This window comes from Lycorma delicatula, chromosome 6, assembly GCF_047948215.1.
Source record: "Lycorma delicatula isolate Av1 chromosome 6, ASM4794821v1, whole genome shotgun sequence".
Lineage (NCBI taxonomy): Eukaryota > Metazoa > Arthropoda > Insecta > Hemiptera > Fulgoridae > Lycorma > Lycorma delicatula.
Window position 1 is genome coordinate 7,129,205 of NC_134460.1, and position 14,729 is coordinate 7,143,933.

Consider the following 14,729-nt stretch of genomic DNA (forward strand, 5'->3'; position numbering starts at 1 on the left):
AGACCAATTCTTATAAGTTGTGACAAAAAATTTGATCTTAGAATTTTAAACATCTTTTACTTGACTATTATAAAATAAAAATGAAATAAAATAGACATTTACAACACTTCACATGTTGTTTTAGGTTAAAAAAAGTATATTAAAATTTGTTTATTTCAAGATTGGGAATCTAACTATGAAATTTCATTACAAATATATATTACTGTATGAAATATCATCATTTATCTGATGATAAAATCAATTTTGGCTTATGCTTGCTCATAACCTCTTTCCAAGTATTCTGACTAATCTGTACATTTTATTCTTTTCCTTCATATCATTTGAAAATAATTTTTGTAAAATGTCTATTCATTTCCTTTATCATGATGGTGAGTAGTGCATTGGATAGAACACTTTCTTGTTTTAATTTTTTACATATCCTGAACCATTTGGTTTTGTGTCCGCAATATCTTGGGACAAAATTATGTGACTATTCTCAAAACACATTTTTTTTTCATGTCTTCTTTTAATTTCAATCATCCTTATTAAGATGTAATCTTTACACAATTGAACATTATGAAAAGAATAAACATAAAAAATGCATAAATCAATATATACTTAATGAACAAACATGATTCAAACTGCATGTACTTTTCATAATTGAGAACTACATTCTCAATATCTGTCTAATTAAAATATACTACCACTAGAAACTGATTCTAATGTATTCAGTGTAATTCAGTATGATTCAGTATAATTGATTCTAATATGAAAACATCAGAACCAATCAGTGAGGATGGTCACAAATTTGACTGAAAAAGTTTTGAAGTAAGTTTTTAAAAACACTTTATGTAACTGGGTCTGTTTTGTTAAAGTTTTAAACAAAAATGTTGTTCACTCATGATCTCTCTGCTCTGTTTATTCATATCCACAACCTCTCAAACCTTCCTTTCAAAATTTGCCAATAAATTTCAATAATTTGCCAATAATTTCAGTTATCTAACTGAACCTGTTTCACTAATGCTCTTATACTGGCACATTCTTTTTTTTTATGAATGGAAGAACATTTTGAATGGAAGCTACATATAATCCACCTTTCATTTTTCTGGTGGATCATCCTTTGTGGTGAAATGAGTAAAGGGCTAAATATCACTTGCATTTTGGTAAGTTTAACATGCTGCAGCAATATATTACCTTCGTAAAGAAGCTAGTGACAAATCACTTCACTGATTTTCCTTTTGAAGCCTAACATGCGGTGGTAATTATTTTTGGAAATGAAATATGGTATTTTAGTGAGTGACTTGTCTTTTACTGCTGTAGGTTTATGATACCCACCATACAATGGATGTCTCTATATAACTGGACACCAGTGTTTATAAAAATTTAATTAATTGTATTCAAATAATAGTAATAATAATAGAAACAGGAATAATACTAACAACAGTGAATTTTTATTTACGAAGAATCTGAATATGGCCACCATTTTCCTCTATGCTCTCCTGAACACATTTCAACATGTTTGAAAATACATGCTTATGGACCAAAGGATCAATTATATTTAACAAATTCAGTGATGCTATTTTTCAGTTTATCCAGGGTGTGAGGATTATTCTTTTAAACAGATCCTTTCTTTGCTCCTCATAAATAAAAATCTGTATCTCAATGTAGTCAGATGTGCTTTGAAATGAGCCTATCTCTGAAAATAAAATCACACTTACATTTGGGATACTTATTATAATGAGTTTGTTTCTTTTTGGAATCAGTACAATTAGTTTGCCACTGTATCCTTCTCAAGCATAATAAAAATAAATTAATCCAGAATTCTATTATTTTAAAATATCATCTAAAATAGCTGTTTAAAATTTTTCTATGATAATATTTTTAGTTCGTATTTACAATAGTTGCTACACCTATAATTTTATGTATATTAACTTCTACATTCTTTTATAGATTTCAGTTTTGATCCTACTATTTTGAATAAGTTATTTGAAGTAAGAGCAATTCTATTTATATAATTTTCTTAATCAGACAAATGCTAACATCATTATTGATTTACTTAAATTAATTTAATTTGATGTAGCCCTTCACTTGTTTCACTCTTTTTAATGAATAATGCGAATAATCTCTCATCCACTATCCTGTTTAAAATTGTAATTTACAAAAAAATTACAACTGTAAACATATGTAGTTTAAAAGGATCACTTTGAAATTAAATTAAATTAAACTGTTGGAGAATTTATCTGTTAATTAAACATAAAGAGTTTACTGCAATTCAATTTTTAAAATAAAAAATAAATTGGTGGCACCAATAAAAATAACCAGATTATAGTTACTGAAATCTAAGTAAGAACAATAATTAGTCAGTTTTTACCATAACTGAATCTTATAATTGTTTTAATTTTAGTTTGTATTGTCAAAAACTTTGCTGTTTAATTTGTTAGAAAGATAAAGCCATAAAAAATAAATGTCATTAATCTGTAAAAAGTAGATGAGTTACGTTTCTAACATCAATCCTACTAAACAAACCTGGTGTACTAAGATCATATTAGCAAATCATTAATTAATTTGTTTAAAAAATAAAACTGCTATGATAAAACTATTTTAAAGTTCAATTATAGTTAAATAAAACTGCATATTCTTGTACAAGATGAGGGATTTTAATTACTTGTTACATTTAAGTGACTTGCCAAATGTCTTCAAACTAGTGGATACTTAGTTTATTATAGAAGCGAGTAATTTTTTGTTCACAATTAATTCTAAATTTGTTAAAAAAAAAATTATAGTATGTGGACAGGATCAAGTGATCTTGTCAATTTGATATCCATATAAGTAAACAGCAACTTCATGCTATTTTGTATAAGCTGTTGCTCCAGCAAATAAAGGTAAAGATCTCTTACCAAGGATCCAGTTCAAAAGTATAACAATCGAATGTGGGATAATGCTGTAGTTTTATTAATAAATTTGTTTCACACAAAAAATTAGAGGTGCTGCTGGTATTGTAAATAAGTAATATTTTTTTTTATATGACATTTTTAATTATGGCGAGTTAAGGCAATAAATTTAATTTTTATGAACAATATAAATTTAGGCTATAATATTAAATAGTAATATATATAATGTGTATTTCACCATTAATATATTACTGTATTTTTTTTCTTACATAGTGCTCCTAGTGGACATCTGAATAAGCATTATTTATCTCCATAAATAAAAATCATTAAAAACTAATATTACAAACATAAACAGTGACATTATATTAATATATAAAAAATGATAACACAAGTTCTATTTTCAATAAAATGTATATTTACAAATTTTAATTTTGTTTTTATAAAACTGTATGGTACTTAAAAATACAGAACATTTTTTGTTTAATAATTAATCGCATATTTACATTTATGATTTCATCAGAGAAATGCAAACAAAATAAAAGAGTGAACACAGTTTCAATATTTAGCAGCTAAATTTGGTTTTCTATTGCTTTGTCTACAAAATAAGTATACTGTTGTTTTGCTATTTTACATTCTATTTACGTATATAACATACTGTTTTAAAAAGTATACATTTTCAACAATTAGTAGGTTATTAACTATTATTAAAATTTGGATTAATATATTAACTACTGGGATAATTCTGTACTCTCAGTACACAATAGCTATAAAAATAAATTAAAAAATTTTTTTTTATTTCTGTTATCACCGGATTCACAAATATTTTACAAATATGGTAATTCAGTTTTTTCACAACAGATTGAAGCTGTAGATCAAGATCACAGTAAGAACAGTTAAGAGTTCTGATGAACCTTAGGAATTTCAAGATCGTTATTTTGGTGTAAATGTAGATCAGGTGGTAATTCTAGGGAAACTGCCATGCTGCTTCTCTGAAACAGTAGTCAACCTGAAAAAAGCTTTGAAACATGGTTTTAATATTTTTTATTCACTAAACATAAGAAAACTAGTTAATTTCTCATTCAGGAAGTAAAGATGTGAAGCTAAAAGAGGTAAAATATATTATTTATTTCACGGTAGGCTGATTTGCTATGTATGACATTGTTCATGTGATGAGTATGGTTTACTAGGCCTGTTTTCACAACATTATGCAGGTAGTGGTTTTTTAAAATAGCTGTAAAAATGTAAATCCTATTAAGAATGTACTAGAGCATTTGACAGATGAAAAGGGAATGAATGGTATCATGAAGGTACACTGTACTAACCATTTGAATGACCTGCTATTCTTACTGTTCTATGTGAAATTGGTTGCATTTGTTAGCTCTTGGATAGGAGATCACCTTAATGAAGTTGCCTTCAGTATAAAACTATACTATTAAACTACTCATAGTTGTGCTAAAAAAAAAAAAACATTTTATATATTAAATCTGTTTGTATGACATGAAAGATTTCATTTTTAGAATCCTTCAAAGACAGAGTTGTTTTGTCTGAATAACTTCAAAATTGATGCAAGAAATCATTTAACTTAACTTTATCCAGTTGGTAGGTGTATTTATAGGCAAGGTGGAAATAGGAGTTTTGATAAGAGTCATTTCAGACATGTCATCTGCGAACTTAAAGAATATACTAGTCTTTTAAACTGAGATATTTTCAGTTCTTAGATGCATTGTGAAAATAAATTTTGAACCGGTGGCAGTAATTTAAAGCTTTTAACCTAGAATAGATCAGTTTTTATTAGTCTCAGACTGTTAAAAGATATTGCTGGATTTCTCATCCCTCAATAAGATCTATGTTAATGTGTAGACATTCAGGACCAAGAGGGCTGACTTTCTGGCATGGTAAAAAACAATTTACATTTAGTGTGTAGGTGTGCTGATAATTTAATCGTTTGCATTTCTTTCCTATGGCTTATTGGGTTCTCATAGTTAGTATTTAGAAAAATTAAATTAGCTTTAAATCCTACTGCCTGGAAAATTTTGTCCTTTATCATTCCCCAGAAATGAAAATCCAATAAGAATGGGAACATTTCAACTGGAAAATGTAAATTACACATTGAAGAATACTGAATTTTTACTGATTTTAGTTTGCAAATGATGATTAAATTTCAATATTTGTTAATGCACAGTTACGTAAATTATACAGGTTTTTTTTTCATCATTTACATTAATAATGACATTTTCAATTAGTTTTCAGAAACAAGATGTTTCTATTTTCTTGACATGGTTGTACCTTCGATTTTTATTTAGCATTAATAATGAATTTGCTCTTTCTTCAATTAATGCAGTAACATCACCTAATTTAAAATTAACATTTTTTTCACAACATACTCTTAACTGCCAAAATTTTTTTTTTAATCTGATTTACTTTCAGAGAATGAAGAGGTAATTTCAATACTCTGTGACCCTTCTTGGCTAAAACAGTAACGATTTTAGATAATGTAGCCCGTGGCTTTGTAGTTTTATTAAACTGTACAGTTCTGGTTTCAACATTGTGCTTGTAAATGACTTTTTTTTGCATAAGTCAATTGATCATGTTTGCTTTTTATGTTTGTATTCGGAGCACAGTTCAATTGCACCAATTTTCTCATTGTGAGGTGGGCACTCGAATATCTCATGAGAATTCTTTGCCATCCAATACCTGGTGTTCTGCGAATTAACATGGCCGGATATATGAAACCATGTCTCTTCTGACATAAAGTATGACATCAGGTCTGTCTGCTCAACAACAATGTTTTCGAGAAGCCAGTTGCAATAATCAAGTCATTTTGGTTTGTCTGTCTCCAGTTGTAATGCGGTATGGTTTCAATTTTAATTCATGAAGAATTTTATGACAAGATGTGTATTTAACACCAAATTGTTGGGATAACTTGCGTAGCGATTTTTTTTGGACTGGCAGTAATTCTCATTTCAATATCAGCAACAGCCTGTGGAGTCCTAACAGAAGGTTGCCTATTTTGTTTTGTATTTGAAACCGAACCTGTTGTATGCCATTTTTTAACTAAATTGTGTTTGATACTCTTCGTTGGAATACAGGCATTCGGAAATTTTCCTAAGAATACTTGAAGTGAATCTTCAAATGATCCAGAACGAATATAATAGGGCATTTTACACAAACACAACTACACTGCAACAAAACATATACTACACTGACACGTAACCAACTGAAAAACAGCAGCAACAATCAATAGTAACATATACATCCACTAGTCGCGCTAGTTGTGTGAGAGTCTTTCATAAATAGTGTTGGGTAGCGGTTTCATCATGGGTTCGATTTTATGTTGCTCACTCTGTGTAATATAACTTAATATAATAAATATATTATAATTATATATATGTATATATTATTATATAATTATTAAATTATATAAATTACTATTTATTAATTTATATAATTTGTTTAAATTTATTAAAATTTATATTTTATTTATCCAGATAAGAATATACAATAATTTGTTGATGACTGATAACGTTTACAGTTTTAGTTTCCTTTTATGTTATCATGAACATAATGATAATATTTTATTTGTATGTTTTTCATTGTGTATTGTGTGAAGTTTTTCAAAACGTTTCAGCAGGGAGACTACAAATGAGTAAATCCACTATTAGATATAATAAATTGAATGTTTTAAGCCATTAATGTTGTATGCTGGTAGTTTCTTGACAGTGTAGAAATTAGTTATATTTATGGATGCAAAATGTTATGTGGAATGTGTACATTATTAATTTTTTTATTATATTTTTGTGATCATTATATAAGTATTGTTTTCAAGTGCTAGATATACCTCTAACAATGTATAATTTTAATTTGTTATCTTACCCTTTCCATTTTTGTGATTCGTTTTGAATTGTAGCAGAATTCAAATATTGCAACAATGACTGCTATAGCTAAACCACAAAGAAGTACAACAAAAACTCCTCCTGCAAAGAAAATAAGGTTGTACAGTTAATATAGTAAATCCAATAATTATTAGTTAAATACTAAGAAATATAATTACTAGGTTAATTACTAGGTATGTAATAAAGTTGAGTTGGGATGGGTTACTGGAAATGTTGAGCTTCACAGAATTGTGGCCGTTTTTATTAAAAACTGATATCAATATCATGATTATTTAATAAAGCAATCAAAATAAAAAAAAAACAAAACCATAATACATATGATGATACATTTTAGTAGGCTTTTGCAATTTAAATTAAAATCAAAGAATAAACTAATCATGAGACACGTCTGGAATCAAAATTAAAATTATAAAATTTGTGCAATTTAAAAAAATTCAAAAGAAAAATAACAGAGAAAAAATTTATTTTTCCTTGCCAAGGTATTTTTGAGACAGCCCTGGATGTAAGTCATTGCCTTTTTTTGAGCTGTTGGCTGATCATATATGGTATCTACAATCTCATCATTGCACAAAATTTAGTACCCTGGGTTATTGTCATCACTAATGATCCATTCATCAACATTCTCGAAATCACAGTCTGTATTGCCCGATATGAAATCTCTTGTGTAAAATTCCTTACGTTATAAAATCTTCACGATGCATTACATCAGTATTGTTGGCATTGTTTTATTTAAAATTTCATTCCACATTCTTTGCTAATATCACCCTTCTGTCAGAGTTCCATGCATAGGCCACATAAAACAGCAATCTTTTAGATTAATGTCTTTGATTATCTTAATTATGCCACGTACATCTTCATTATCAGCCAAAAGAGTTCTTTTCATGTCCTCTGAAACCAGGGTGAACCCAACTGTACATAACCCTACCTTCTCCAGTATGCGAACGCTGTGCTGGAGTCTTCTGTTGAATCGCTGGTCCTTTGGGAACAAAATTTCAGTTTTAGTTAATAATATTTCAGTACTTGTTGTTCCTCTTGAAAAAACTAACAAACTGGGAGTTTGAAAAGACTTCGACCAACCTTTTCAGCTGAAGAGGTATCGAACGATAAAGAAACAAGTAATGTAACAGAGAGTGCTAAATTATTTAATGTATGGTTTCTTTTAGTAAAGTGTAACAAGGAAGTTAAATCCTTTTCTAAGGTTTCTCTCTTTGTAATAAGTAAGTGCATAATAACAGCTCTGGCTTCGAAATTTATTAAAAAACTTAGTAATGGTGCCCAGGTAAGTAATGATAACAAGAGTCGGAAACTGCTAGCCCTTAGGTGCATGGGGAAGGACAAAGTGATAGTGGAGCCCAATAATAATACACTAAATTCCAGCAGGAGAGTGTATCTTTCTAAGAGTGATCTTTTACCATGAGTTGGCTGGTATTGAATTATCTGAAATATCAGAAGATCTATCATCGCAGTCAGTCACTTCTGTGCAGAGGATTATGAATAAGTAAAATGGTTGTGTCAACATTTTCACTTATCCTAACCTTTTTTACTCCAACTGTTCCTAAGCGAATAAGACTTGGCTACCTCTCTGTCTGTGTGTGACCATTCATACCAAACCCAAGATGCTGCTTACAGTATCAGGGTTTTGATCACAACAAAATTCGTTGCATGAGGGAACAAATTTGTCTGCATTGCAGCCGTACAGGACATGATGATAGTGCATGCTTTGTAGCTGGAAAATGTATTAATTGTAAAGGTTCGCATTTGGCAAAACTTCAAGATTGTTTCGAGGTTGCCCCCTTTCCAAGGAGGAACAGGCTTTATTAAAAATTTGTACCGAGCAGAAAGTGTCCTTTTGTGTAGCTTGTCAGGAATATAGAAAATCCCTCAACATGAGGAATCCTATACAACGCACTGTTAAGTTTTGTCCAGGCTCTTTCTAATAATGTGCAAAAGGAGAATGCATGTCCATCATGGAAAGAACCGACCAAATTGGTCTAGGCTTTGTCAGACCAGATAAAATTCCTTACGTCTGCTTTTTCGTCACTGAATTCTTTTTAGGCAAGAAAAAGGAGGATATTTTTGGTGGAAAGACTGATAGTGAGCAGTTTATTGAAAATCACTCAATCAGTACATCACCAAATATAATTCCTGCTGTACCAAATATGCAGCAAACTATCAAAATCCCTATGAAGGGATGTATTAAAAAAAAAAAAATTGTTGCCTGGTATGGTATCTCTGCCCTACAAGGTTTCCAGGTCCCCACCACATCTCGAGGTCTCTTCACAGATATGGTGACAAATGAAGTGCCTGAAGAAGCAAATTACTTCCTAAAGGTTATAAACACCAAAAAGAAAAACTGGATCGTATTTGATAATCTACATGCAGGGTTTATATTTTTTTTTTACTAAAGGAAGAAAATTCTGTGGTACATTGTCTGCAGGAAATTCACCTCCTTCCCCATAATGAAGTGTCTTCTCGCAGCTAGGTCTATAAGAGATGCGGCTAAGTGTAGGTAGAGGACATGAAGGTGTGGCTGTTTTCCTGAAGGAGGTTGATTAGCCGCACAGATTCCCCTGGCTATAAACATCCCTGCAGCTCAGTGAAAGTATTGGCATCATTTAAAATGAATATCTGCAACTTATACTTTTCCCCAAATTCCAGTATCAGTGAAGACGATCTTTCCAATCTGCTTTCCCAAATACCTTTGTCCTGCCTAATAATTGGTGATTTCAACACCTTTACTATTCATCATTATGTTCTTCTTTAGGTACTATAGTTGATTGAATGACGCATAACTTTTATCTCTGCAAATTGAACAATGGGTCATACACACTTATGTCATCTTCATCTGGTACATTTTCATTTGTTGATCTGCCTTTGTGTTCAACATCCCTACTTTCATGTCTTATCCACTACATGTCCTAAAACTTTAGAAGCAGTTATAGACCAGTTTTTACCTCAGTTGTTAATTGTGATTTGCCTCAGAGTCAGCCAAGCAGATGGATAGTTGGGAAAGATTGGATGCAAGAATTCCTTTGGGCAATACAACAGGAGTCGTATAGTGTGATCCACCAACTTGTCGCATATATGGCATTTATATTTGTATTGTCATGGCATTTATAGACATAGAAAAGTCATTTGATAATGTAGACTGGAATAAAATGTTCTGCATTTTAAAAAAATTTAGTGTTGAGAGCATAAGAAAGAAACCGTAATAAAAAAGGGAGTCTGAAAAAAAGATGTTCCCTATCCCCGTTACTTTTATCTTTACATAGAACTAGCAGTTAATGATGTTAAAGAAAAAGTCTGATCCGGAGTAACAGTACAAGGTTAAGTGATAAAGACACTACGATTTGCTGATGACATAGTAATTATATCTGAGAGTAAAAAAGATTTAGAAGAAGCAATGAATAGCATGGATTAAGTCCTACACAAGAACTACCGCATGAAAATAAACAAGAACAAAATGAAAGTAATGAAATGTAGTAGAAATAATGTTGATGGACCACTGAATATAAAAATAGGGCAAGAAAAAGATTATGAAGATAGAAGAATTTTGTTACTTGGGAAGTAGAATTACTATAGGTGGAGCGATATAAAATGCCGAATAGCACTGGTGAAAAAAGCTTCAGTCAAAAATATAATCTGCTTACATCAAAAATTAATTTAAACATCAGGAAAACATTTTTGAAAGTATATGTTTGGAGTGTAGCTTTATATTGAAGTGAAACTTGGACGATCAGAGTACCTGAGAAGAAAAGATTAAAAGATTTTGAAATGCGGTGTAATAGGAGAATGTTAGAAATCAGATGATTGGATAAAGTGACAAATGAAGAGGTGTTGCGGCAAATTGAAGAAAGAATCATTTGAAAAATATAGTTAAAAGAAGAGACAGGCTTATAGGCCACATCTTAAGGCATCCTGGCATAGTTGCTTTTATATTGGAGGGACAAGTAGAAGGGAAAAAATTGTGCAGGCAGGCAATGCTTTGAATATGTAAAACAAATTGTTAGGGACGTAGGATGTAGGGGATTTACCAATATTAAATGACGGGCACTAGATAGGGAATCTTGGCAAGCTGCTTCAAACCAGTCAAATGACTGAAGACAAAAAAAATTTATATTTTTAATATTGTGTCATTGTGATTTTATTTCGCCTTTAACATATGACATAGGCACTTCACATTATGCTGTACTGTATAAAAAATATTTTTGTTTTGATATTGAGCATTTTAATTGCTGATTTTATTTCTTTTATAACTCTGTAATTTAATTTTTAAGTTTGGTATTTTTAACTAATTGTTCATTCTAGTAATATAGTGTCCAGGTGTTGATAAAGACATTTAGTTGTCTGTCCAGGAAAAGATTAAATAGAAATAATCATATCAATCTGAAAAAATTTGCTAGAAAAAAAAAAATTTTTCTTGCGGTCACCTCTATGATCTTTTTGACTAATCCAATCAGTATAAGATTTAATCGATGATCTCAAGTTGTGTTACTACCAACCAACAGTGTCAAATATTTTGTAGCCTGGAGCTGATTCTTCTTTGCTGGGAAAAAAGTTATCTTAGGAAGAGCTTTCCATTCAAGGACATATTGTCACAATTTTCAATTAAATTCAATTTATTCAGGTACTCAAATGTAACATGATAGACCTCTATAAATAGAATGAATCAGTTCAGCTGAGAGTTACCTCCTGTGCTCAGACCTGGATATAAAAATTACAAAGATTTACATAACATACAAGAACATAACAAAAGATATATGTACAAGAAATAAAAATCTAATTTCTAATTACAAAGTACTTTATAAGCAAAGTATTCATCATAATATTTTAAAAGAATCAGAAAATTGTTGAATAAATTCATTTGCTACTGGGATGTTTGCTGATGATTCTCCATGAATTTAAAGTTCCCAAATTCCATCATGCTGATTAAAATTTTGAAGCCACCTGTATTTGCAATAATATTTTCATTCCCATTTAGATTCTTATTAAAGTAATTGCTTTCTCTACTGGAATTGATCCACTAATTGGTTTATCAAGAGATCACTTTTGAACAAATCACCAAAAGAGCTCAATTCCCCTCATCATTTGATGCTTTCTTCATTGTCTTACTGGAAATACTTTATTCTTTTTTGAGTTGCAAAACATTAATCATAATGGTTTCTCCACTTATCTAAATATCTGAAAGAGTGGATGTTCCTGAACCATATTCATCTGATTACCATTATCCAATTTTTCTAAGATCTCTCTTTTTTCTGTAATTGATAAAACAATTGTTTTGTTGCAGACATGATATTAACAATCCCTAACAATATTGATACTTATGTTAACAGCACCAGAGTTACATTATTATAAATTGTATTTATAAGAAATTTGTACGTGTACTGTCTCTCAATATCCTTAATTATCAAACCAGATTATTATATGAACTGAAAACATGCGATATATATATATATATATATATATAAATAAAATATGTCCTTACTTACTTACTGATAATCAAAAACTACAGAAGATAAATTAATGAAAATTTGTATACACATTCTTCTTATGATGTAACTGCACATCACATTAAGAAAGTATTTTTTTTAGATTCTGAGTTTAAAGAGTTAAAATGGGGTAATATTAATTTTTTTTTTTTTTTTCAATTTCTTGGTAGCAAAGTATTTAAAAACCAGATTTTTTTTTAATTCTATCTTGAAAGCGATGAGAGGTAAAAAAATGTTGACAATGATTGTAAATTTTCCCCATTTCCGATTATACTAAACGAGATATTCATTCGATTTGGGCTTACAAATACTCTTCAGATAATTATCTTAAAACCATTTTTAGATTTTTTGAATTTTAACATTTTAAGGGATAAAAAATAAATTATTTATTTATTTTTTTGCTGTTTTATGCTACAACTATTGAATCAATCTTTATGAGATGTGGATGTGATTGTAATTTATGTTTTAGATTTTTTTTTTAATAACGTGTTACTTTTTTAAAATTGCCTAGTGCAGATGTAAGGAGTCCAGATAGTTGGACATCTGGGAAATTGGCGTTCCATTGTATATTGTGGATATTGGCAACAATACATTTAATATTTCCACTAAAGTATATATTAAACTGAAGATTTGTCCATAGTACATATTTTAGTTTTCTTTCAATCATTGCAGCTTATTATTAAAACATTACTAGAGCTATCACAGAAAACTATAATGATTAAAACTGCATCAGAATTAAAATGTACTCTTCTTAGAAGATTGAAGGTAGTGTACATTAATTGGAAATAAAAATCAATCGAGTGTTTTTGAGAAAAACATCTTAATTTTTGTGTGTAGTATATTAAATATCATATTAATATAGCTTAATTATATTAAATAAGATTTTTATCCGTAGAATATATGCTTATGCATAACTGTTGTAATATTATGTGGATTATCACATGAGTACTTTTTACCAAAATTTAAATTTATACTATAAATAGTATCACGAGTAGGATTTAAATATAGTACTTTCTCACTTTAAAATTTTTACTGAATGACCATTTAGTAATGTTACTTTCTTCTACAGTATAAGTTTGGGTTGTTTTTTCCCCAATGTTTATTTTAATTTACCATCTTGAAATGATTTTACGTGGTCATTTATATTGAATTTTAATTAAATAATCTAGTTTTAAAGTATATATGATATAATTATCATTGTCACCATGAAATAAGGACAGTGTTACATCTTTTAAGCTTTCATGTCAATATCTTAGATTTGGATTGATTTGTCCAGTTCTTTCTAGAGCAATTTTTTATAAAATCATTTATCAAGAGTTGGATGATAACAAAATTTATGTATGTTACTACTCATATTAGTTAATAAAAGACCATAAACTAGTGGCATTTTTGTCATAGTATACAGAAGAAATGATGAATTGTTCAATTTGATTGTTTATGGTAATGAAAATGAGTATTGCATAGCACTTTAGAAATGAAATGCCAATCATTTTTGTATAGTACATCTGTTGTCACAATTGAAAGTATAAGCAGGATTTGCTTTTTAGGCATATTTATCACGATAGTTATTCGGGATCAATTCGGTACATTGTTGATCGACTTTCAAAAAGGAAGCACATAACAAATGCTGCGCTAGCCTTCTATCAAATGATATAGAAATTGCACACCAGAATATACAATCAATGACACCTAACAAAGAGCATTGTGTTATTGCATGATAACATAAGCATGTAATACTTGTGGGGCGTAAGGTTTATTAAAAAATTATGATGGAAAAAGAAAACAGAAAATTCAAATCATTGATAACTGGTAAAAACAAGTAAGTTGAAGGGGTTTTTTGGTACCGATTTGGGAATGTGCTGAGTTGAAAGAAGCTGTCTGTTTTATGCGTTAACCGTACAGTTGTAACATATATATATATATATATATATATGTATAAGCATAAAAAGATAGTAAATCAACAAATTATGTAATATATTGTGTCATCAAATAATATAATATACAGGCTGGTTTGATTATTAGAGTAATTAACATAATACAATTTTTTCCTAGCAGACTTATTGCAGAGGATTTGATAACAGTAACTATTGTAATCATAAGTAATTTCTAGTATAAATTTGTTATTATGTATATTGTGTTGAATGCATATACTCTTCTTTTTCAGAGGATGGTATTATTATGGAAATTATTACATTTGGCAGAACCGTAAATATGTTGTTCAAGCATGGCATGATTTTAGGTCATCTTTTGACTGATAAAAACAATGTTAATAATCAAATATTTTAAAGGTAAATATATTTCCTATGCAAGTAATTTGATTTAATTTTTTTTTTTTTTACCTTTCAATATATAACAAAATAAATTATGTTCACATAACCAAATGAATGAAAATGCAAACAAATGTTAGTGAGAGTACTGTTCCAGTATGTCATGAAGAAAAGTACTGTTCCATGTGTTACAGGGAGATTGTACTGCTA

At 29.5% G+C, this 14,729-nt stretch overlaps 1 long non-coding RNA gene across 1 annotated transcript; it reads right to left on the reverse strand.

Moving 5' to 3' along the window:
* Window positions 1–3,274: 3,274 nt before the first annotated feature.
* LOC142326497 (uncharacterized) lies at window positions 3,275–11,468 on the reverse strand. Its single transcript, XR_012756797.1, has 3 exons — window positions 11,194–11,468; window positions 6,744–6,844; window positions 3,275–3,859 (listed from the first exon to the last, which is right to left on the reverse strand). It is a non-coding gene; the product is annotated as an uncharacterized LOC142326497 (long non-coding RNA).
* Between the last annotated feature and the right edge of the window lie 3,261 nt (window positions 11,469–14,729).